The following is a 25,821-nucleotide window of genomic DNA, read 5'->3' on the forward strand; positions in this document are numbered from 1 at the left end:
GTGCCCCTCTGGTTCAAGTGGAGACCGTCCTGTTTGTACAGGTCCCACCTTCCCCAGAATGAGCCCCAATTGTCCATGTACCTGAAGCCCTCCCAACTGCATCATCCCTGCAGCCACGTGTTCAGCTGAATCTCTCCCTGTTCTTTGCCTCGCTATCACGTGGTACGGGTGACAAACCAGAGATGACCACTCTGCTTGTTCTAGCTCTCGGCTTCCACCCTAGCTCCCTCAAATCCTGCCTGACATCCCTATCCCTCTTTCTACATATGCCGTTGGTGCCTATGTGGACCACGACTTGGGGCTGGTCACCCTCTCCCCTCAGGACCCGAAAGAGACGATCCGAGACATCACAGACCATGGCACCTGGTAGGCAATACACCAATCGTGAGTCTCTTTCGTTCCTGGCAAATCTTCTATCAGTCCCTCTAACTGTTGAGTCCCCAATGACTATCACTCTCTTCCTGTCCCCCCGCCGTCCCTTCTGTGCAAGAGGGACAGACTCGGTGCCAGAGATCTGCACCCTACCGCATACCCCTGGTAAGTAGTCCCCCGGAACAGTATCCAAAACGGTATACTTGTTTTTCAGGGGAGCAACCACAGGGGATTTCAGGGGAACGACCACAGGGGAAGGTTGGTCAAGCTACACCGGGTAAACGTACATTTTTGGCTGAAGAAACATGTGTTTCAGTGTGAGCTAATGGAAGAAGCCATGGAGTCAAAGCTAAACATTTCGACAATAAGACAACCATTCTTAAAAGCAGCAGAGAGCATGAAAAAGAAATGAGCGGCTTTAATATCCACTTAAAATTTATGTGGAATATCAGATGGAATTTTCTTATTGACTCCATTGTGCAATCATGTCAATCTAAAAATGTGAACTGCATTCATTAATACTAACCAGAAACGGACTTTGTAGTAAATGGTTTGACGATTTTCTGGATCTGGAACATCCCTTTTCCTTCTCCAACGAACATCGTACCAACCTATGGTACCAAACTGTGAGTCAAACGGACACGACTCGTAATCTTTAAATTCCTCATCAAAACAGTCTAATCGTATGGTTCTGTGCAATAAAAGAGAAAGAATAAACATGTTTCCCACAATTTTGCTGATGTTTACGAACAGAATGCACAAATTCAAAAAGTTTGAGCTGGCATGTTTGCTTCCTCCAGCCTGTTTAAACTGTTCCATTCAATGTGAAATTTGTGATACGTTTTAGCACACAGGTCTATTTGATCTGTGCCACCACCATCTATTCGTCATACATGCTTTCCCCACCTTCCTGTAATACATTCCTTGAAGTGTTCAATGAGATTTTGATTTTAAATCTTATCGTCATATTCTTTTGATTCTCAAGCATCAATGAATCTGATGTTGCCGCCATTCCATGCAGTGCATAGCACGTCAAACAGGAGTCTTACTCTTGCCATGAGCACTGAGGTAGTACGGGATCATAACTGTCTCACAGTTCAGAAAGAAATTCTACATATAGGGCTATGTAGAGTCATGCAGTTAATTTTATTTGTCATGCTATTTCTTTTCTTCACAAATATGCTGGATTTAAAGTGATCTTCACCCTCATTTAAAATGAATCCAATATCCAACCATCTGTAAAACAAGCATATCCAAATTTTAGTTTGAGTTTAGTGTTTCACAAATATATTACTTTTTTAAAAATTATATTTGAGTCAACATTAACATTTCATTCCCTGACAGCGGGTGAACTTACTTTTAAACTCCCATTTTCCTTCGGTATTAACGGAGAGGTGAGCCTTTTTGCAAGCACCGAAAGTCTCCACCAGTTTACGCTAAAACTTGCGGAACTGTAAGTTTCACAAATATGTTCCTATTAAACACTAATTCCTATTGAAGCAGTATGAAGCTAAATTCATTCAACTGGACAGCAAAAACGGTCAAGATTTTAAAAGCAAGTTACCATTTTGAAGTCACTCTTCGAACTAAATTCCATCTTGGTGTGTGAGAGTCCATAGGTTCCTCACTCTCAACGAACCAGTCAAACTGTCATGCAATTACTGAATCACACAGACAAAAAACATCAATGTTAACGGTCACGAAGATTTTGAGGGTGATTTGGAATTCGTACTCAATACCCCCTGGGGAAAATCTGTTCCAATCTGGATAGTACTCACTTATTACCATCCCACCTACCTTCCCCAGCACCTCCTCCCCCTCCACACTATTTGTTTCTGAGCTCCCTTCCACCCTCCATTTCTCAGGAAGGGTCCTGACCCAAAACCTCAACTTTCCTCAGCCTCTGATGCTGCCTGCCCTGCTGTGTTCCTCCAATGTGTTATCTCAGACACCAACATTGGCAGTTCTTACTATCTGGATAAATCATTCTCACCTTGTAACAAGTGATTTTAGGGATCACTTAAACACTCAAAGTACTCACAGTCAGTGTCCCATTTCCTTGACCAGTCAATTTGATGTGAATCTTTCTTCCAAGCGGAAGCTAGAACAACAATTATATTTGAGAATCAAACTCTTCATTGCATCACCAATATTTCCTTGTCTGTTTGAAACATAAGATAATGAAATAATCATGGACAGATTGGCCAACAGTGTAATTTAATGCGTGTTACAACCATTGAAGTGATCTTTAAAAAGCTGTTGTCATACAACACACCACTTTTTGAGATGCAGTGATGAACAAACTTCCTGAGACGCAAATAATATATGCCGAATTAATTCCAAAGAATACCTTTACAATTAAAAAGAAGCTAAAAATTTCTTTACATTGTCATGCTTGTCAGATTGCTATTAGTCAATGGAAATCGTGCAGAATAATTATTTATTCCCAGATGAAAAGGAAGCGTATACATTTCATTTTCACATCTTATCCAAGAGAGAAAAAAAAACACCTTCATGAATGCATTGTCAAACAAGAAGACTCACAAAAAATGTCATTTGGCCCATTGAATTTCCTCCATCATTCGGTGAGATCATGGTTGATCTCATTACATTTATCACGACACAACATTTCCACCAAACCCTCCTTATAGCTAATACATTCCGATCCAAGTAACATCCTGGTAAATCTCTGTTTCTGTGCCATGCCTTGTCTTTCTAAATATTTTTTCAGTCATCTACAAATTTAGCCACAGCACATGCACCTCTTTCCTCCAAGTCATGAAAAAACAAGCACAAGAGCTGTGGTTCCTTCAGCGCGACCTCATTTCTTACTGACAAGCCAACCCTGGCATCTCTGTCTATTTGTATCGGAGATTTTGGGAACTGCAGATGCTTCAGAATCCAAGATAACAAAGTGTGGATCAGGATGAAGACACAGAAGTAGAAGGGTCTCGGCACGAAACGTCATCTTTTCGCTCCTGAGATGCTGCTTGGCCTGCTCTGCTCATCCAGCTCCACACTTTTTTATCTCTGTCCATTTGCCTGTTCTTTCTATCGGACATGAATCATTGGCTATTTCGTTCCCAACACTTATCCCCTAACAACCACCTCTCTGTGATACCCAGAGTGATGTATCTGTCAATTTCAATCTGCTCCACAAACTCATTCACTTTGTTTCATACACTCCCTGCAATTCAATACAAGATCTTCAGTCTGGCATTTACAGCCACCCTTCTTATCTGCTGCAGCTGAAGTGAGACTCCTGACCATTTCCATACTTTTTGTCCTATTACTTGCTCTGGCAACTTTGCTGAGCACTTACCAGCTTCTAACTCTTTCCACAATTTTCCATGCAACTGAGCTCACCCGCTCCACACTTTTTATTTTAACACCCTACCCCAAGACCGAGCCCTGTATTTTGCCAGGATACTTGTCCCAAAATGATTCTCATCGAGCCTATAACACCAAGAATGACTCCCTCCTTCCCTGTACCGATGCCAATGTCCCATGAATTCAAACACATTTCTGCCAGGCCACCATTTAAACAATGCATTTGCATCTATAATTATGCTCACACCGTGCCAAATTGCTCAGATAATAATCCAGAGATTATTACCATTCTGGTTCTGCTTTCTCATTCAGCACCTCGGTGCTCATAATCCCTCAGCAGAACCACTTTCCTCTTTCTTCCATATCAATTGTACCTGTGTGTACCACAATAGCTGGATTTCTACTCCTCCCACTTCAAGTTCCTTTGTAGCCGAGATGGAACATCCTGAACCTGGGCACCAGGCAGGCAACACTACTTTCGAGACTCTCGATCCTAGTCACAACGAACAGTGTTCATTCCCCTAACTACACTACCTCTGATTATAACTACATTTCACTTTTTATCCCCTCCTGAATGTCCCCCCTGTACCACAGTGCTATCGTCAGTTTACTCATCTTCCCTATACCCTGCACTCTCATCCACACAGGAAGAAAGAATCTCAAAGCTGTTAGATAAGATCAAAGGCCAAGGTTCCTTCTGCACTACATTCTGGATCCTTCCACCTGCCCTGTTCTTTGTCACAGTCTCACGTCTCTGGCCACTGACCGAGTTTCAGCTAGTTAATCTAAGGTGTGTGACTGCCTCCTGAAGCAGAGCAATCCCTGCTCACTCTGCCCCACACGATTTGTTGATTGGTCAAAACTGAGATTCCAGTTCATCAACCCTGAGCTGGAGTATGGGGTCTGACCACTCCCCCGTCACGTAGGTATAAATCATCATCTGGCCTGGCATCTCCATTTCAATTACTTCGATCTTAATTTGATTTGAAAACATTCTGGTCTTTTAGTTTGTAGCCTGTAAATATTTCTCCGATTTACTTTCAATCTGAAAGCTACCGATAATAGATTCTTAAACCAGAAGCGATCACCAACGAATGAGCCTGATTCACCCTCCGGGTCCCTGATTCTGGCTTCAATTTACTCTGTCTCAAAAAAAAAATGCTTACAAACTACCAGGCAAGAAAAGCAAGCAAATGGCACCTCTTACGCTCTGCACTGACTTACCGCATTGCCACCAAGTTCCCCGAAATATATATTCACTTGGTGCATTTCACTCGAGATGTGATCTCTCCTTCCAGAACGTGCAAAGCATACTGATCCAAAGCAATATACTACCTTCAAAACCTCAGCTCTCAGCTTATTACTTTTGAGTATATTCTCAAATGCTTTCTCCAAGTCCAAACACAACACATTTACTGGTTTTCCTCTATTAATTCTCCTTCCAAAACTTCCTCCGAAAACCCAAACCAATTAGCCAGACACAATTTCTCTTTCAGCAGGCTGTGGTGATTTTGTTTGATTAGATTCTGATTTTCCAAATGTCCTGCTACTATTTTCTTCACAGTTGATTGCCACATATTTCCAACAATAGATGTTAGGCTGGTTCGGTTGTAGTTATCTGCTTTTTGCCTCTCTCCTTTTTAAATAGGGATATCACATCGGCATTTTTCCAGCCTTCAGATGCTTCTCTCGAATCTAAAGCTTTTTGGGAAATTACAATCAATGCATACACCGACTCTGAAGCTCATTGTTTAGAATCCTAGAAAGTAAACCATCACGGCAAAGAGTCCAATCTGCTTTCACTCCATTAGATTGTCTACTGCTACTTCTCTCATGGTACTGATGGTGTGGTAGTGATGTGTTTAATTCCTCCCTGTGTTCTGTAGTAATAAGGGGATCCTTGAAGTATCTTCCACCGTAAAGACTACCCTTCTCTCATTGTCGTTGTTCCTTGATTTAAAAATTAACCTGGCCATCTCAGCCGAGCATATAATTAATGGCATTACCTCTAAAACATTCTCTGCTAAAGTGTTCAATAGATTGCTACAACCTGAAACATGTAATTCTCCCCCTAAATTAATAGGCAACCAATTTGAAAATGTGGCCTCTGGTCGCAAAATCTTTGACAAATAGGAGTAATCTCTGCGGATATACACGATCAAGTCTCTTAAGAATCTTAAATGTTGAAAAAATAAGATTTTTTAAAATCTTATAAACGCCAATGAATGTCGTCCCAGCCTGCCCAACATTCTTACGCATGGCAATTCCCTCTGCCATTTCCGAAATCAACCCAGTCAACATGAGGTGTACGGCCTCCGCAGCATTCACTCTGTGGCCGTACATGACTTATAAGTTACCATCCTGCTGCTACTTCTCGACTTCTATTTGTGATGCAGTCCTCTGTCCATCCTAACATACTACTCTTGAACACATGGGCTCTTTTCTTTTGAGACACCTTATGAGCTGTACCTTATCAAATGCTTTGTTGAAATCTCAATGGACTACATCAACTGGTGGTCCTTCATCAGTAATGTTTGTTTCCTTCTCAAAGCACTGTAGCAAGTTTGTCAAGTATTGTTTCCCCTTTATAAAAGGATGTTAACTCTGTAGGATGTTATAGCACACTCAGTACCCTGTTATTTCATCTTTCATTGCCGGCATGAACATCTACCCAGGTTGACCTAAATTGGCAATAATTGCTTGCTATTTTATCGAAGTATTTTTCTCATCATGGTGTTATGTTCACAATCTTTCAATCCTCTGAGAATTTTCCACAATCTAAGGATTTTTGTGACATTATCATCAGTGCATCCCTAGTATCTGTAGCTGCATTGTTCAACATGAGAGGATACAACTCATCATACCCCTTGGATATTTTCTCTCCTGATTGGAGTCATGTTTGGAATTCTATGCAGTGACATTCATTTTTAACAGTTTGCGAAATACTACCAGGAACAGAAATTGTGATCCAGCTGCAACTAAGCGATAGCTTTCAGCACAGAAGAAAGTATTTGAATTCATTATGACCCGAATCACTCCTGAAAAGGGCAATACAATTTGCCTCAGTCCATAATGTTCTTTCTCGAACATCCTGAGATGTATTATCTCTATTTCTTCAAATTTACCACAGATTCTGTTTCAATCACCCTTTCAGCAACACGCATGACAACATTTCGGCATTCTTCGTCCCCCTGTCGCCTCCGTTGCACGTGTGCATTGTTAGACGATTATTTGTTTGTGTGCCTGCTTTTCTGCTCAAATGGTTAAAGTTAAGTTCGTGTTCTTTTGTCATCAGAGCTATTGCCTCCTCATTCTCATCTTCCTTGTTTTATCCCTCTGCTGGAATATTTAATTTGTTGACATATCTGAAATATGTTGTTGAATGGATTGGGTTTTGTAACATTGCATTCCCCATAGACCATCTACCGATACTGTTGCTTGTTCTGACAGTTATTATCTTGCAGAGTGGAAAATGCAGTTTGAAAGCAATGGAACATTATTGATGAAGAAGTTGATGCATAAATTGCTGCGATCTTCCAAACTACAAACTCACCCTCGATTCTTTCTCGGTCAGAGCATTATGCCGGCGCAAATGAATCGTGTTCTCAATGGGACTTCCAAAACCATGGAATTGAATTTGCATGTTGATTTCTTCTTCCCTCTTGAGAAATGCAATGTCGTATCGTGATGAAGCTTCCAAGGCAATGATTGTGTCCTTCAATGAAGGGAAAAGTGACTTTTAGATTCATGGAAATATTTCAGTACTTCCACATACATGAAATACAAACATTCTCCCTGCATGCTGACCCAAGTCCGCAAGACTAGGGCATGACCCAGTCTCATTTTATCGTATCTTTCCGATTTTACATGCCACGGGATAATCATTCAGGCGTAACAGAAATGTTGATCATGGAAATTTATCACCGTTTTAATAAATAATGGCAAATTTTCAACATCTTGCAAGTGTATGAAGGCTCAATCTCATGACACCTTGCCTGCTGCACAAAGACATTCTTACACTGCTTTGAGTGTTAGGGCTCAAACAAAACACAATCATTACACAAATGCATCAACACGCTACTTTCAATAGGATCTGGCGCAGGCTTGGAGGGCCGAAGCGCCTGTTCCTGTGCTGTAATTTTCTTTGTTCTTTGACCAGATAAAAAGGAAAAGGGAGGTGTATAACAGTCATCAAGGGAACAAGAGTCCCTGTGGACGCACTAACGTCAACCAGGCCAACATACCCAGCACTGAGGCACTGACCATCCTCGATCAGCTACAATGGGCTGGACACTTCATCTGTATGACTGACACGAGACTCCCCGCATGTTCTCATCCCAGCTTCAAAACAGCACGCGAGACCCAGATGTGCAAAGGAAGCACTCGGTGATAAACTCAAGTCCTCAATGGCGAAGTGCGACATTCCTGCAGACACCTGGGAATCGCCGGTCTCAGACGGCCCAAAGCCTGAAGAGCACCTGGGAAGGCATCAAACACTTTGCGGCTTGCCTTTGGAAGCAGCGGAAGCCATGCAGCCACACCAACACCTCCCTCACCCCTTCCCACGACTGCCTTCTGCCCCGAGTGCATCAGAGCTGACGGTAGCTGCATCGGTCTGTACAGCCGGCGATCAATTCAGCCTGAGAGTGGGAGAGTGTCATCCATATCTGCGAGAAACCACCATGATGATGATGATGTATAGTGTGCAGGGGCATCTCGTCACAGCAAATCAGAGAACAAATACAGGGCAACAGAACACTGGTGACCAAGATTAGGATGAGGGAGAATCTCAAAATCTTCTGCAAGTGTCTCAGAGGGAAAGAGAAAACCCAGGGAAAACCAGGTCTCATTCGGGATGAAGAGGCAAATGAACGGTTTGAACTGGAGGGCAATGTCAGGTGTTAAACGAGAATTTCACATCAGCTTTTACATGTGAGAAGGAGCACACAATTCTCGGACAGAATTAACAGAGACTGGGGAGATGTTCGGTGTTTTGGTGAATTTAAAATTGGACAAATCCCAGGTTTGGATGAGGTGTATGCCACGATGCCCAGGGAGATGAGAGAAAAAATTCCACTCGCCCTCATACAGAGCTTTCAAAAGTACCAAAGGACTGGAGAACAGGTAACATAGTTCCACTTATCAAAATGCGTGACAAACATAAAGCAGAGTATTACAGACCGGTGAGTATCACATCAGTAGATAGGAAAATATTGCAGAAAATTCTGAACGGCAGACGTAATTTCCATTTCAAGAAGTGGGGTCTGATCAGCGACCGTCAGCATAGCTTTGTCAGAGGGAGGTCACGCCTCACAAACTTAGATGATTCTTTCAAAGAGGTGACAGAGTGTGCAGATGGGAGTTGATGTAGTGAAAATAGATTTCAGCAAAGACTTGGACAGGGTCCCAAATGGGAGCGTGGCAAAGAAGGTAAAGCTCGGGGGGTCCAGGAAAATACAGCAAGTCGAATCCAAAGTTACAGATTGGTCAAATGGGCAGGTCAACGGTAGATGGAATGTTAACCCTGATCAATAAGGCAATTTGGACAAACTAACAAGGCAAGGAATCATTCAAAGAAATGCCAGGACACGAGGAAGATCAGAGGAATGGTGTGATCTTGGGGTGCTTGTCCACAGATTCCTGAACATGGAATGGCAGCTTAAAGGGGCAGTTCAGAAAGCATATGGCTCAAGAGCTGTACAGGACTTTTGTTAGGCCCCAGCTGAAGTCCTCAGTGCAGTTCTGGTCTCTCCATTATAGAAAGGAGGTGTTTGCATTTGAGCATGTGTGGAGGACATTCATCAGGATGTTCTGAGGGGGTGAAGCATTTTAACTCTTGGGAGAGTCTGGATACGTTTGCGTTAGCAATAACTGCTAATGCTGGAGTCTGAGATCACACAGTGTGGAGCTGGGGGAACACTGCAGGCCAGGCAGCATCACTGTTGCCGATCTCTGATTAAAGGTCTAGGCCTGAAACATCAGCTTTTGTGCTCCCGAGATGCTGCTTGGCCTGTTGTGTTCAGCCAGCTCCACACTTTATTCTCTTGGATTCTCCAGCATCTGCAGTTCCCATTGTATCTAGCATCACTGTTTTATCTGGATAAGGTTGGCTTGTTTTCTTTCGAGTAGAGAAGGTTGAAGGAGGTCCTGAAAAAATTGTTTGGATTAATATGGGTAGGGGCGAGGTAAAAAGAAGGTCCATAATGGGGTCGGTCGGGGGGCGGTCGTGGTAGAGGAAGAGATACGTACATTTAAGCTAAAAGCTCAAGGACAATGCCAAAAGGAAAAGTGATGCACAGGCAAAGTGCATGTAAGAATTTAATAAAGGATTAACACCACTGAAGAGCTGGTATTTGTGCCAATGCACCAAACCTGCAGATGAAAATGCAGTGTCCAGTTTGATTGCAAACTGCAACAACCACCAGTTAGTAACATGATCAATGGAAATATCTGAATGCATGTTGTTGTGATCTCAAGCATTTACCTGCGTCGAGTGAAATCCACCACCATAGTTCTGTTACATCGTTGGCCACCTCGCAATCGGTGTTGCATAGTCAATATCATTCCTTGACAACGCTTGAAGCAAGGCATAAGCAGTGGTTTCCACAGTCATCGCAAAAGCCTATGCTGCTTCAATTGGATACGGCTTCTCGTCCTCCAACAATGGAGGCTTTCCAGGAACCAACATCAGAATCTGTCATTTGAGAAAGGGATTAGCTGACAATAAAGTTTACATCATATAGATTTTTGTTTGCATTTCACCAACACAACAATGGTTTTCTGGTCAAGATCCACCATTGTCTCACCACTGATGTCTATAACATGCTCCATACTTCCCACTCAGTGATGGGTCCTTTTGTTTGGGAAAAATAGGCACCTTCGAATGCAAATGAATCAAGATGAGCTTTAGTTTCTCATCAGGCTACATGGCAGTTATGACAAGATGTTACGAACAAAAGGTGAAGAGGCAGATCAAACCATTCAGAACATCAGTCTGGATGATCTTCTTGCCCTCATCCTGAGGAGGCATCACAGATCTTAACTTACACGCAATTCAAGTTATTTCACGCAATGACAAGACTGAATGTTTGGGATACTGCAAATGCCATGGCACCTGGCAGCATCCGACAAACTGTATTGGAACAATGTGCCCCAAGGTCAGCACACCAACAGTAAATGTTTTCCAGTACATTTTTAAACACTTGCGACACTCACATTTCAGAGAAAGATGACCTATCACGCAATCGGCAGACAAATTGTCCTGACCAATTATGACCTCAATGTATTCTCAATCATCAGCAAAGTAATGCAACATCTGGATGACAGTGCTGTCAAACAGTTGTACACTAAGGCTCAGTTTACTTTTCGTCAGGCTCACACTTCTCATAACCTCATTCAGGATTTACCACAAATATGGTCAGAGATCCTGAGCTTGAAAAGGAAGGAAAGTGCAATCTGTCATTTCCAACAAGCCAACTTCTGATTGAATGTGGTGTGAAGCAGAGGAATAGAAAATTGAGTCAGCGGCATTCACTGGATACCTGCACTGGCTGAAGTCATGTCTTCATTTGAACCAAAGTGAAGACATGAACGTTCATTGAATATTGTCCAGGTGTCCAGCAGAATTCATGACTTTTCCAACAGTGAAATCAATGATGAGAAAATACAGTGAGACTTGCACAACGATCAGGCTTGGCCTGATAAACGATAAGTAACATTTGCACCACACAAGTGCTAAGCAGCAATCAGCTCCAACAAGAGAGAATATGACCACATCACAAAATTCCATGTCCTTACCTGAACATCATCCTTACATTTTTGTTTTAAATGTACAAGTGCTATCCAAGCCACGCAAGGCTATGCGCCAGGTGTTGGAAATGAGGTTAGAAAAATTCACTGCTTCTCTTTGACTGTCACAGAATCCGTGAGCTTAAGAATTTAATTAAGTCTATCCAAGAGAGTTTCTTGACACAGTATATGGATAGAAGATGGGCCATGCTGGACTTTGTCCTGGTCAGTGAACTGGTGAGAAGTGTGGGAAAGCATTTTGGAAATAGTGATCACAACTCCTTCAATTTTAAGATTGCTATGAAGAAGGATAAGTCAGGACCTTGGGGAGAGTAAATTATATCAATTTTAGGTAGGAGCTGGGGAGTGTTAATTGGGGGGAGCTGTCACATTTGCCATATGGGAATTGTTTGAAGGCCTGCTTACGAGTTTAGGATCAGGAAGGAGGAAGGACAAGGATGGCGAGGTAAAGACCCTTGGATAATTGGGGAGGTTGTGAAGTTAGTCAAAAGGGACAAAAACAGAAATATGTCAGGTTTAGGAAACTAAAATCGAACAGGGCCGACATGAGAAAAAGCAGAAAAAGAAAGGGCGATGAAATGACCTTGGCAAGGAGGGTTGAAGGAAATCCCAAGGCATTCTGTGCATACATCAAAAACAAGGGGATAAATAGTGAGAAAGTAGGATCATTCAGGATAAAGGAGGGAACTTGTGTACGGAAGCAGAGGATATGGGCAAGATCCGAAATGAGTACTGTGCATCACTATTCACTCAGGCGAAGGGTGTGGAGGATAGTGGGATTTGTGTGGAGCATGCTCATATGATAACAGCATTTTGAGATCAAGAAAGAGCATTAAGGTGGATAAGTCCTCAGGACCCAATGGTATCTACTCAAGGATTTTGAGCAAGGTGAGAGAGGAGATTGTCGGGGCATTCAGCAATATCTTTGTATCCTTGGTAACCACTGGAGATGTACTGAGGACGAGCAAGTTGCTAAATGTTCTTCTTCTGTTCAAGAAGGTAAATCGGGTCAATCCAGGAAACTATAGACGAGAGAGTCTCTCATCGTTCATTGGGAAGCTATTGGACAGAATTCTTAGGGATTGTATTTATCTGTATTTGGAACAGCATGGCCCAATTAGGGACAGTCAGCATGGCTTTGTGCAGGGCAGGTCATGTCTTAGTAAATTGATTGAATTTTTTGAGGAGGTAACTAATGTGATCATTGAAGATAGAGTGGTGGATATTGTTGACATGGATGTTAGCAAGGCTTAAAACAAGGCGCTTCACCGTAGGATCATCCAGAAGATTAAGATCCATGGGGTCCGTGGTCACTTAGCTGCTTGGATTCACAACTGGCTTGCCCAGAGAAGGCAGAGGGTGGTGGTGGAAACGTGCTTTTTAGGCTGCAGATCCAGGACTATTGTGTTCTGCAGGGATCTGTACTGGGACCTCTGCTGTTGTGGTATATATATAAAATGACTGAGGTGACAAGATAGATGGATGGGTTAGTAAGTTTTTAGACGATAGAATGATTGGTAGAGTGGTAGTTAGGGTAGAAAGTCATAAAAGGATACAGAAGGATACAGATCCATTGCAGAAATGGCAAGTGAATTTTAATCCATTAAGTGTGAAGTGCTCCACTTTGGGAAATTAAATGTTAAGGAAAAATATACAGTTAATGGCAGGACCCTGAGCAGCATTTGTGTACACAGGGATCTTGGAATTCAGTTCATAGCTCCCCGAAAGGGGCCACACAAGTTGATAGAGTGGCAAAGAAGACGCATGGCATGCTTGCCTTTATTAGTTCGGGAATCGAGCACAAGAATCAGGATGTCATGTTCCAGCTTTAGAACCCTTTGGTTCGGCCTTAAGTATTGCACTCTTAAGAATTGTATCCAATTCTGGTCGTCATGTTACAGGAAGGACGTGGAGGTTTTGAATACGGTGCAAAAGAGGTTGCCTGGATTTGAGGGCTTGAGCTAGAAAGGAGAGGCTGGAAAGACTCAGGCTGTTTTCTCTGCAGTGGCAGAGGTTGAGGGAAAACTTGATAGAGGTTTACAAATTTATGACATGCATAGACAGATTCTGACTGTAACCCTTCTCCCAGATTTGAAATGTCTAAAACTGGGGGCATGTATTTAAGGTGAGAGGGGGAAAGTTCAAAGGAGATGTCAGAGACAATTCTTATATACAGAGAGTGGTAGGAGTCTGAAAAGCACTGCCGGGGTGGCTGTGGAAGCAGATACAATAGGGCCGTTTAAGACACTTTTATATACGTACATGAATATACAAGGAATGTAGGGATATGAATCAAGGACATTCAGAAGGCTTTAGCTAAATTTGGCATCATGTTTGGCACAACATTGCATGCCAAAGGGCCTGTTCCTCTGCTGAAGTGTTCTTGGATCTATGTTAATCAATGTGACTGGAACCGTAGATCAGAGACAATAGATTCTACAGCAAGTAGACTTCTCAACATCTGTCCACTGCCGATAAACTCCAAATCCGGGTGTCAATGAAATACTCTTCACTCAGCTGAACGAGTGCGACTCAGACAACACTGTCGATAAACAACAGCAATGCAGTCAAATCATCCCATTGATTGATCCCCCTTCTTACGTAAGGATATAGGAAAACAAGTCAGCCATTCAACCCTTCAAACACTTTCTACCATCCAATGAGGTTATAACTTAATTGTGGCCTACCTCCATAATGCCTTTGGTCCATATCCCTCAATACTGTTTTTCCTTTCGGTCGAACTGAAAATTTACAATTAACAATGGATCGAGAATGAACTGTTGTTTGAGATGGGGAGTTACAATGAGACAATGCACCAATTCATCAAACTCCTTCCACAGTACCTGATAATTGTGTGAACCCTACCACCCAAAAATATTTAAAGAGCAGCTCCAGAATCTGCATGTTCCCTGTCAAAATCAGCAGAATCCTGATCTGGAACTGTATGACTGTTCCTTCATTTCCACTGAGTAAAAGCAATTCATCTCCTGTCCTCGGTCGTTCATTAATATATTCATACCACGTGCATTGCAGCTATTCAACAGGCCGATGCTCCACAACCTTCTCAACAGCAATTCTGGATGGATAGCAAATGCAGCCCAAGAAAGCAACATCAATGACATGCTCGTGAATTTTTAAAATTATAATGACAATATTTGCGGATTATAACAAATCTCCGACTTCATGACGTCTCAAATCCATTCTCACCCTCTCCCCACTGCTTGGATGTGCATTCATGATTGTGATTTACAAAGAACAGCAACTAATTTGAAACAATTCACTTGCAAAAATAGAACAGAAATCTAGTTTTGTGCAAAACCGATGCAAAACAGATAGTAGCGGATAGCGAAGGGGACTGTTGGAGAATGCAGAATATAGACAGATTGGAGAGTTAGGTGGAGAAATGGCAGATGGAGTTCAATCCGGGCAAATGCGAGGTGATGCATTTTGGAAGATCCAATTCAAGAGCGAACTGTACGGGAAATGGAAAAGCCCTGGGGAAAATTGATGCACAGAGAGATCTGGGTGTTCAGGTCCATTGCACCCAGACGGTGGCAACGCAGGTCAATAGAGTGGTCAAGAAGGCATACGGCACGCTTTCATTCATCAGACGGGGTATCAAGTATAAGAGTTGGCATGTCATGTTGCAGTTTTATAGGACTTTGATTCACATTTGGAATACGGCGTACAGTTCTGGTCGCCACATTACCAATAGGACGTGAATACTTTGGAGATGGTGCAGAGGAGGTTCACCAGGATGTTACCTGGTATGGAGGGCACTAGCTATGAACAGAGGTTGAGTAGATTGGGATTATTTACATGAGAAACACGGAGGTTGAAGGGGGGGACCTGATTGATGTCGACAAAATCATGAGAGGTAAAGGCAGGGTGGATAGCAAGAAGCTTTCCATCTCAGAGTGGGGGGATTACTAGACGTCACAATTTCAAGGTGAGAGGGGAAAAGTTTAAGGCATATGAGTGGAAAGTTCTTCATGCAGAGAGTCGTGGGTGCCTGAAACGCGTTGTCAACGCAGGCGTTCGAGGCGGGCACAATAGCGTCATTTAAGATGTATCTAGACAGAAACATGAATGGGCAGGGAGCAAAGGGAACAGATCCTCGGAATACAGGCGACAGGTTTACATAAAGGATCTGGAACGGCGCATGCTTGGAGGGCCAAAGGGCCTGTTCCTGTGCTGTAATTTTCTTTGTTCTTTTCCTCTTTGAAACACTTTGAAGGCTGGCTATCAGCTAGACAACAGCAGCGATCCCTGGGATTTGTCATTAGAAACATGAAGGAGTTCCCAACATCAATTGGACAGAGAGCGTATATGAAGATTCAAGTCACTATTTCATCTACAACTTTCCACCCACACCGGTGCAATGCCCTTTCAGAACTACAGTGCACGTTAGTCCAGAACATGCTGCACTCAAGCCACTTCCATTTTTCCACTTCCTGAACTACAATTTGATCTCTTCATTTCCTGGTTTGTTTGCTTTTATGTTTTTCTAGTCTTGAAGATTTCTACAGTACAAATTTACAGTTGCCCTATTTTAGAAGGATATTTTTAAGCAAGAGTGGGCACAGAAGAAATTTACCAGATTGTTGCTGAGCATGGAAGGTTTCAGTGATAAAGGAGGGTTGGGTCAGCTGGAACTTTTTTCACTGGAGCAAAGGGGATAAAAGGTGACCTGATCGAGGTTTATAAATAGGACAAGGCTGAATGGATATGGGCCACGAAGAGGCAGTTGGGACTAGTTTAGTTTGGGATTATGTTGGACCTCAGGGCCCATTTCCACGCTGTACGACTATGACTCTATAAAATAGGCTGACAAGGTCAAGTAACACATACCGTACCAAAACGAGTTAAAAAAAGCACAGCATCCCCTTCAAATTACATCTCACCACAGGACAAGTTAAGGCCAGGCTACTACATAGAACAAACATCAACACTGCATCTCAAACCTCCACTGGAATTGAATAGTTTTGCATTTATCTTGATAAGTCAAACCACATTCTGTTCTCCAACCCTCTGGTACTTCCCTTGTGAGAGGAATTGAAAAACTGGTCAGGGCCACTGAGATTTTCTTTGAGGTAACAAGGTGTACAGCTGGACGAAAACAGCCGGCCAAGCAGCATCAGAGCAACAGGAAGGCTGACGTTTCAGGCCTAGACACTTCTTCAGAAATGGAGGAGGGAGAGGGGGTTCTGAAATAAATCGGGAGAGAGCAGGAGGCGGATAAAAGTTGGATAAAGGAAAAGATAGGTGGACAGGAGACAGGCAGGTCAAAGAAGCATGGATGGAGTGCAGGTGGGAAGTTAGGGAGCAGACAGGGCAGTCCAGAGAGGACGAACAGGTCAAGGGGGCGGGAAGAGGCTAGTAGGTAGGAGGTGGGGGTGGGGCTTGAGGTGGCAGGATGAATAGGTGGGTTGGTTTTGGGTTGCGGGAGCAGGAGGGGAGATTTTGAAGCTTGTGAAGTCCACACTGATACCACTGAGCTGCAGGGTTCCCAAGCGGAATATGAGGTGCTGCTCCTGCAATCTTCTGGTGGCACTGCAGGAGACCCAGGATGGACATATAATCTGAGGATTGGGAGGGAGAGTTGAAACGGTTCGCAACTGGTAGGTGCAGTTCTTTCGTGCATTAGTGACTTGCAAAGGTCACGAAGCCTCCGCTTGGTTTCCCCGATGTAGAGGCGGCTACAATGGGAACAGCGAATACAGTATATCACATTAGCAGATGTGCAGGTGAACATCTGCTTGATGTGGAAATTTCTTCTTGGCGCCTGGGATGGGGGTGAGGGGGGAGGTATCGAGACAGGTGAAGCACTTCCTGCAGTTGCAGGGAAAAGTGCCGCGTGTACGGGGTGCTGGAGGGGAGTGTGGAGCGCATAAGGGAGTCACCTAAGGGTGGCGAGGGAAAAAATGTCTTCGGTGGTAGGGTCAGAGTGCAGATGGCAGAAGTGTCGGCGATGATGCATTGAATCCGAAGGTTGGTGGGGTGGTACGTGAGGGCGAGGAGGACTCTGTTTTGGTTGTTGTTACGGGGAGCGGGTGTGAGGGGTGAGTTGTGGGAAATGTGGGTGACCCGGTCGAGGGTGTTTTCGACCACTGCGGGGGGGTGGGGGGTAGTTGCGGTCCTTGAAAACTAAAACTTCTCTTTCAAATCCTCCCACCTCCTACAGGCCAAGTGGGTGGCCAGGGTATCCACATGGGCCCAAGCTATGCCTGCCTCTTTGCAGGTTACATGAAACGATCCCTCTTCCGTACCTACACTGGCCCTAAACCCCATCTCTTCCTCCGTTACATTGATCACCGTATCGGCGCCACTAATGTGGTATGCTGCAAAATGTGCTATGTGGTAATCCTTTCACCATGTATATTTCGTAATCAAACAACAAACTAAAGGAAGACAACAAAATGTGGGGCTGGATGAACACAGCAGGCCCAGCAGCATCTCAGGAGCACAAAAGCTGACGTTTCGGGCCTAGACCCTTCATCAGAGAGGGGGATGGGGAGAGGGTTCTGGAATACATAGGGAGAGAGGGGGAGGCGGACCGAAGATGGAGAGAAAATAATATAGGTGGAGAGGAGAGTATAGGTGGGGAGGTAGGGAGGTGATATATCAGTCCAGGGAAGACGGACAGGTCAAGGAGGTGGGATGAGGTTCAGAGGCAGAAAATGGAGGTGCGGCTTGAGGTGGGAGGAAGGGATGGGTGAGAGGAAGAACAGGTTAGGGAGGCAGAGACAGGCTGGGCTGGTTGTGTGATGCAGTGGGGGGAGGGGACGAACTGGGCTGGTTTTGGGATGCGGTGGGGGAAGGGGAGATTTTGAAGCTGGTGAAGTCCACATTGATACCATTGGGCTTCAGGGTTCCCAAGCGGAATACGAGTTGCTGTTCCTGCAACCTTCGGGTGGTATCATTGTGGCATTGCAGGAGGCCCAGGATGGACATGTCGTCTGAGGAACGGGAGGGGGAGTTAAAATGGTTCGCGACTGGGAGTTGCAGTTGTTTATTGTGAACCGAGCGGAGGTGTTCTGCAAAGCGGTCCCCAAGCCTCCGCTTGGTTTCCCCAATGTAGAGGAAGCCACACAGGGTACAATGGATACAGTATACCAACTGCACCTCCCAGTCGCGAACCAATTTAACTCCCCCTCCCATTCTTTAGATGACATGTCCATCATGGGCCTCCTGCAGTGCCACAACAATGCCACCCCAAGGTTGTAGTAACAGCAACTCATATTCCGCTTGGGAACCCTGCAGCCCAATGGAATCAACGTGGACTTCACCAGCTTCAAAATCTCCTCTTCCCCCACCGCATCCCAAAACCAGCCCAGCTCATCCCCTCCCACCACTGCAACCCAAAACCAGTCCAGCCGGTCTCCGCTTCCCTAGCCTGTTCTTCCTCTCACCCATCCCTTCCTCCTACCTCAAGCCGCACCTCCATTTCCTACCTACTACCTCATCCCGCCTCCTTGACCTGTCCGTCTTCCCTGGACTGACCTATCCCCTCCCTACCTCCCCACCTATACTCTCCTCTCCACCTATCTTCTTTTCTCTCCATCTTCGGTCCGCCTCCCCCTCTCCCCCTATTCATTCCCGAACCCTCTCCCCATCCCCCTCTCTGATGAAGGGTCTACACCTGAAACGTCAGTTTTTGTGCTCCCGAGATGCTGCTCGGCCTGCTGTGTTCATCCAGCTTCACACTTTATTATCTTGGATTCTCCAGCATCTGCAGTTCCCATTATCTCCTGGGGGTTACCACTGACTAGAAACTCAACTAGGCTTGGCACACAAATAGATTGGCTACAAGAGCACATCAGAGGCGAGGAATACTGTGGTGAATAATTTACCTCTTGACTCCCTAAAGCCTGTGCATCGTCGACAAGACACAAGTCAGGAATATGATGGAATACACCCTTCTCGCCTGGACAGGTGCAGCTCCAACATTCAAGAAACTTGACACCTTCCAGGACAAAGCGGCATGCTTGATTGGTCCCACATCCTTTCCCACGACTACTGACACTCAGTAGCAGCACTCTGTACTATCTACAAGATGCACTGCAGAAATTCACCAAAGACTCTCAGACAGCACCTTCCAAATCCACTACCAATTCCATCTAGGACAAGCACAGCAAATACATGGGAACACCACCACATGCCTGTTCCCCTCCGAGCCACTCAGCATCCTGACTTGGAAATATATCACTGTTTTTTTTCCACTGTTGCGAGGTCAAAAGACTGGAATTCCCTCCCTAACAGCATGCGGATTGCAGTGGTTCAAGAAGGCAGCTCACCTCCACCTTCCCAAGGGTAACCAGGGACGGGCAATAATGCTGACCCAGATAGTGATGGCCCACGTCCCACAACTGAATAAAAATAAACATTAGAACACACACACAGTAACATGACAACGACTAGAAAATCTGTTTTTTTTTGTTTGCTTTCATGATACTTATTGTGGGAATAAATCCCAGCCAGATTAGCAAGAAGAATGTCCATGATTACATGTGGGATTTTTTGCATCGAGCTGAGAGGGTTAATGTTTCATCTTAATTACAATACCTCAGGCAGTGTAGCACTCTATATGTCGTCCCCTGCTGTGGGATTTGAACCCCTGAACTACCAGGCAATATATCTCATAAATTTCACTTCTGAGGGTAGGAGATAATAACTTGCAGAAACTATCCTGATGTATCAATGGATTTCCCCTTAGACACAGAACCTTTTCATCATGTTTGTGCAGAAATGACCAAGTTTCTGCATTCAAAGGACAAGCAACAGCTAACACTGCTGGAGAGACTCAGAGAGAGAGAGAGAGAGAGAGAGAGAGAGAGAGAGAGAGAGAGAGAGAGAGAGAGAGAGAGAGAGAGAGAGAGAGCACCAAAAGATGAAAGCGCCATGCGAAGAAATTTCAGTGAGAAATGCAAAAACGTTCCAAATGAAAATTCAAACACAGAAAGCACAATTGCAGTATTATACTGAACGCTGAATTTAATGGAAGTGATGGACATTAGGCGAAGAAAAAAAACAACACTGAACGGTTTGTGTCTTGTATTTTATAGCTGTACTAGCATGATAGATTTTCATACAGCTCCTGGTCCATTATTAATTGGCGGGTTTTCAGTGATGGTAGCTATACCCATATTTAAAGCCCACCTCTAGCTGCCCGCAGTGAATTGTATTGAATTATTTATTGTCACTTGCCGTGAATAATACGGTAAGATACAGTGAAAAGCTCCAACTGTTTCCGCAATACAGTGCCATTATGGATGGTCTGAGAATAAAAAGAGTAAAAAGAAAGTTTTTGTTCCACTGCCTCCAGGATGACTCTGAGCCGGCTCACCAAAGACATCTGCACTGCCAGCCCTCTTGCACCGTCTTGCACCATCTGTGCCAGGTCCACCAACATAGGTGTCGCCACTCTTCAGGAGCCTTGCCACGGGGCTCACATCACTGTCACCAAGTCCCGTGCTCAACACATAATCGCCCCACATACGGGAATTCCCGATTGCAATCCGTCGCCACCTTGCCAATAACCAGGGGTCCCTGCTCCAGGCCTGCAATCAGCGGTGCCTGCCCGCACTGCCACCTTGATGATGCCAGGAGTTCCCACTCTAGGCCCACCACATCCAGGAGTCCCTGGCTCTGCTGGCGACCACCTAGCCAAGAGCCTCGCTCTGGCTGCCTTCACCCAAGGTGTTGACTTGCCGGTGCCGCCATCTTGAAGCATGCGCAGCAGCTGCTGGCCCCACGTGAGGACATCCCTGATGCCATTGCCATGGTTTCTGACTGCCAGGAAGCAGCTACCAGTCTTCACGTGGCCCGTGCTCACTGCAATGTCAATCCGGGTGACTCACACGTCAAAAAGATAATCCAGGAAAAAAAAGCAGAAATAAAAAGAATAAAAAGTGAAAGAAAACAGATGGGAGTGGGTGAGCCCCAGGCAAGAGCCCAGACACAACCCTGCTACTCCCTCCTACAAGCAGTGCAGTGGTTTCAGGCACTTGAAGAGTTTGAGGAACAGGCTGAGGTCCAGTTCCTGTTCCTATCTCAGCCAGAGATAACAAGGTGTAGAGTTGGATGAACACAGCAGGCCAAGCAGCATCATAGGAGCAGGGAAGCTGACGTTTTGGGCCTAGGCCCTTCTTCAGAAATTTATGAAGAAGGGCCTAGGCCCGAAACATCAGGTCTCCTGCTCCTATGATGCTGCTTGGCCTGCAGTGTTCATCCAGCTCTACACCTTGTTATCTCAGATTCTCCACCATCTGCAGTTCCTACTGCTTATGTCAACCATCTTGTGTGGAAATGTTGTTCACTGCAGAAAATACAACAAATGCAGACTAGCGTGGTGGCTTGCCTGACAGATATCAGGATGCCATTTAGGAGTTTGCGACAAACCAAAAGCTTTTGTCGTCATTTCCTGATGCCAGTCTGTTGTTTCCAGCATGCACTGAGAGACCACTTACTTACTGATTTTCAATCATGAAGGAGCCACGGGTTTCCATGAAAGACACTTGGAACATTGAAGGCAATGCCAGAGGCTCATGTCTTTGGAGTGTTCTGCCAGTCATGTCTAAAATAGACCAGCAGGTGAAGCAAAGTGATAATGGGAACTGCAGATGCTGGAGAATCCAAGATCATAAAATGTGAGGCTGGATGAACACAGCAGGCCCAAGCAGCATCCTGAGATGCTGCTGGGTCTGCTGTGTTCATCCAGCCTCACATTTTATTATTAAGGTGAAGCAAAGGGCAGTTTTCAACCTTAAAAGCTCCAACACGCAGCCACAATCAGCAGCTCTCACTGCACAATGGACGGTTCCTGCTTATTATTTCACGTTTGGAGTGCGCTCTAATGAGTACAGTTCATTTTTAATACACAAATTATTTCAAACATCAATTCAGAATGCGTAAACATTTTTGCATTAATTCAGCTTTAATTGACCAATTTGCTCTCATAACAAGCATTGTTGCAAAACAATCTGACCCAGATCTGAAAGATTAAAACATCCTGTAAAAGCCAACACATGAGAATTGTTAAGAATGATATTTACTCGTTCACATCACCCATTTGGATCTTTGCAGCTCTTAAAAAGGTGAATCCTGCTCTCTGTGTTTAAATAGGTTTCCAGTGGATGCTTCTGTTGCTGGTCATGAATGCCTCTGTTGGCATTGCAGAGATTTGACTGCTCTGCGCTAACCCTCTACTAATTTTGCATTTATGGGCCTTATATCATACTAATGTACCTATCACAGCAACTTTATTCAGAACTGCAGATCATCCAGCTTGTTTAAATCTGAGCAAGGTGAAGAACTTTGAATATGGGAAAAGAAAAGCATACTTTGTGTATCATTGTCAGCTGTTTATCTCTAGCATGAGAAAGTTAGGCAGTTCTGAACAGTTTGATTAGAAAAGTAGGTCAATCATAATTTCTATTTAAAAAATGGACCGAAAGAGTGGGCACTGCAGGGGATAGGGTGCTTTATTTCCCCATGAGAAGAAAGAAAGCAAAAAGGGGAAAAAATCTCGGCAGTTATGATTCCATTATTTCCCACTCCCAGACTTAGAGTTCCACTACCTTGAATCAGTATTCAACAACCTTTTGTCATCCAACCATCCTGAGAGACTAATTGGAACAGTCTTAAAGAAAAACTGCATTAGTGCAATGCTTTTCACAAGTTCAGGGCATCTCAAAGCAATCAAAGCCAATGAAATACTTTCTGAATTGTAGTCACCACTGTAAAGTAGAAAACAGCAAACTACTGCAAGCAACAATGTAACCATGTTTTGGCCATGAAAACACAAATTTTGATTGTATTATGATAACTGTTGAGCTCAATGACATTCAAAAAGAAAGCCAGAATTCCATTTAATAGTTAAAAACAGTAACACTACTGAAACTTATATTTTAAAACCTGTACTGCAACAGATGACCAAAACACCATTGATTAAGCATTATTATGAAAGACAACTTAGATTTTGAACTACAAAAAGGATCATTTGCCTTTTAAACTTACCCACACATTGCACATTCCATGCACATTGTAAACCATATGCAGTAGCTCCAACCCTACAATGGATTTGTATTTCCATGTTTTACATTCTAGCAGCTTCAAGTGGCCCTCTCCAGGTACTTCCCTCAATTTTTATAGTTTCCTAATCCACCAGGAGTAGTAAAGTCTATCTCAATGGATTTTCTTCCCCGACCATGTCGAGACAAATCTCCTGCAATCTTTATATCTCTATGCCTATGAAATGCATCTCTTCAACTTGAGTTGGTCTCATACCACAGCCAGTTCACAAAGTCAAGTGATAATGGGAACTGCAGATGTTGGAGAATCCAAGATCATAAAATGTGAGACTGGATGAACACAGCAGGCCCAGCAGCATCTCAGGAGCACAAAAGCTGACGCTTTGGGCCTAGACCCTTCATCAGAGAGGGGGATGGGGTGAGGGTTCTGGAATAAATAGGGAGAGAGGGGGAGGCACACCGAAGATGGAGAGAAAAGAAAATAAGTGGAGAGGAGAGTATAGGTGGGGAGGTAGGGAGGGGATAGGTCAGTCCAGGGAAGACAGACAGGTCAAGGAAGTGGGATGAGGTAAGCAGGTAGGAGATGGAGGTGTGGCTTGGGGTGGGAGGAAGGGATGGGTGTGGTGCAGTCGGTGGAGGGGACGAACTGGGCCCAGTTCGTCCCCTCCCCCCACTGCACCACACAACCAGCCCAGCTCTTCCCCTTCACCCACTGCATCCCAAAAGTTGAGGGAGGCAGAGACGGGCTGGACTGGTTTTGGGATGCAGTGGGTGGAGGGGAAGAGCTGGGCTGGTTGTGTCGTGCAGTGGGGGGAGGGGACGAACTGAACTGGTTTTGGGATGCGGTGGGGAACTAAAAAAAAATTATACAGGTTTTAATCAAACAGAGACACAAAAAAGGAGTGGGTTGGAGGTGACGTTGGTGGTAGGAAAGAGCTCAGAGGGGCAAAATCAAATGATGTTACAAAGGGGGAATTGGGCAGGTCTGACTCTACGTTGTGGATAAGTGATTGGAAGCTCATCTCAGAGTCACATATGACACCACCGAGTGCGCAAACAGGCTCCAGCCTCTGACAGATGCCAGGAAAAGGAATCTGTGGCCAGGAAGCGTAGTTTGTTTTGGGTTTGAAGATAATGGTTTGCAATACAGAATAGAATCACGACAAAAGGGAGATGAAAAATCGAGCACAATATCGGATTCCTCATATAACGAAAATCTCATAACAGTGACGTGATTGCAAGCTTTCAGGATCTCTGCCATATATTCATTAAGTGGTCATGGAAAACAATGTTGCATTGTTTGGATACAAGTGCATTTTTACAGTAGAAACATTAGAAAAAAAATTATACTGCAATATAGACAGATTAGAGAGAAGTTAAAAATAGTCTTCTGAACTTAAGTTGATGAAAGCTCCGTTAAGCCGATGGTTATGGATCTGTGCCGTTCTTTGCATTAAATCTGTCAGTGCTGGAATTTCACAGAATCTCAAACAGGGCTTTGGGTCAGCTTGGATTGAGGTGAAGTCCAAGACAAATATACAGCTATTATCACAATTCTCCAGCACAAAATAGCCACAAAACATTTGGAAGCAAACAAGACCCCATTTTCTGTTGTCAAAATTGGTTCTGCACCAACAGAATATACAGATGCAAAGACGGCATTCTGAAAAGATTCAACACTGACCAGTGGGCCGTCTAAAAACTGGATTGAGGCCATTGGCTGTTGTGTGTGAACAGTCCTTCCACCTCTCTGGAAGAAACTTGTGAAAATGGCAAAGGAAATGAGAATGCTTCTTGGCCTGTAGCAATGTAGAACCAATGAGATAAAGGAGAAAAATTGGGTTTCTGATATACAGCGGAAGGGGCAGTATGGTGACTCAGTGGTTAGGCCTCAAGTGCCAGAGACCCAGGTTCGCAGATGAGTGTCTGTGTGCAGTTTGCACGTTCTCCCTCTGTCTGTGTAGGTTTCCTCCAGGTGCTTTGGTTTTCTCCACAGTTCAAACAAGTGCAGGTTAGGTGGATTGGCCATGCTAAATTGTCCATAGTGCCCAGGGATGCGCTAGCTGGGTGGGTTAACCATGGGAAATGCAGGGTGACGGTGATAGGGGGTTGGGTTTGGGTGGGATACTCTTTGGAAGGTCAGTGTGAGCTCAATGGGTCGCATGGTCTGCTTCCATTCTGTGGGGATTCTACGAACTGAATTATCAGTGAGGAGGACCTGATCTTCAAACTTTACATGAGACAAATCAAAATATCTTCCAGCCACACTCTGATAAAT

At 44.3% G+C, this 25,821-nt stretch overlaps 1 long non-coding RNA gene across 1 annotated transcript; it reads right to left on the reverse strand.

Moving 5' to 3' along the window:
• Nucleotides 1-956: 956 nt before the first annotated feature.
• Nucleotides 957-2,033, reverse strand: LOC132208354 (uncharacterized). Its single transcript, XR_009444426.1, has 4 exons — nucleotides 1,937-2,033; nucleotides 1,730-1,823; nucleotides 1,577-1,608; nucleotides 957-1,063 (listed from the first exon to the last, which is right to left on the reverse strand). It is a non-coding gene; the product is annotated as an uncharacterized LOC132208354 (long non-coding RNA).
• Between the last annotated feature and the right edge of the window lie 23,788 nt (nucleotides 2,034-25,821).

The sequence above is a fragment of the Stegostoma tigrinum genome, unplaced genomic scaffold, assembly GCF_030684315.1.
Source record: "Stegostoma tigrinum isolate sSteTig4 unplaced genomic scaffold, sSteTig4.hap1 scaffold_362, whole genome shotgun sequence".
In the NCBI taxonomy this organism is placed as follows: Eukaryota; Metazoa; Chordata; class Chondrichthyes; order Orectolobiformes; family Stegostomatidae; genus Stegostoma; species Stegostoma tigrinum.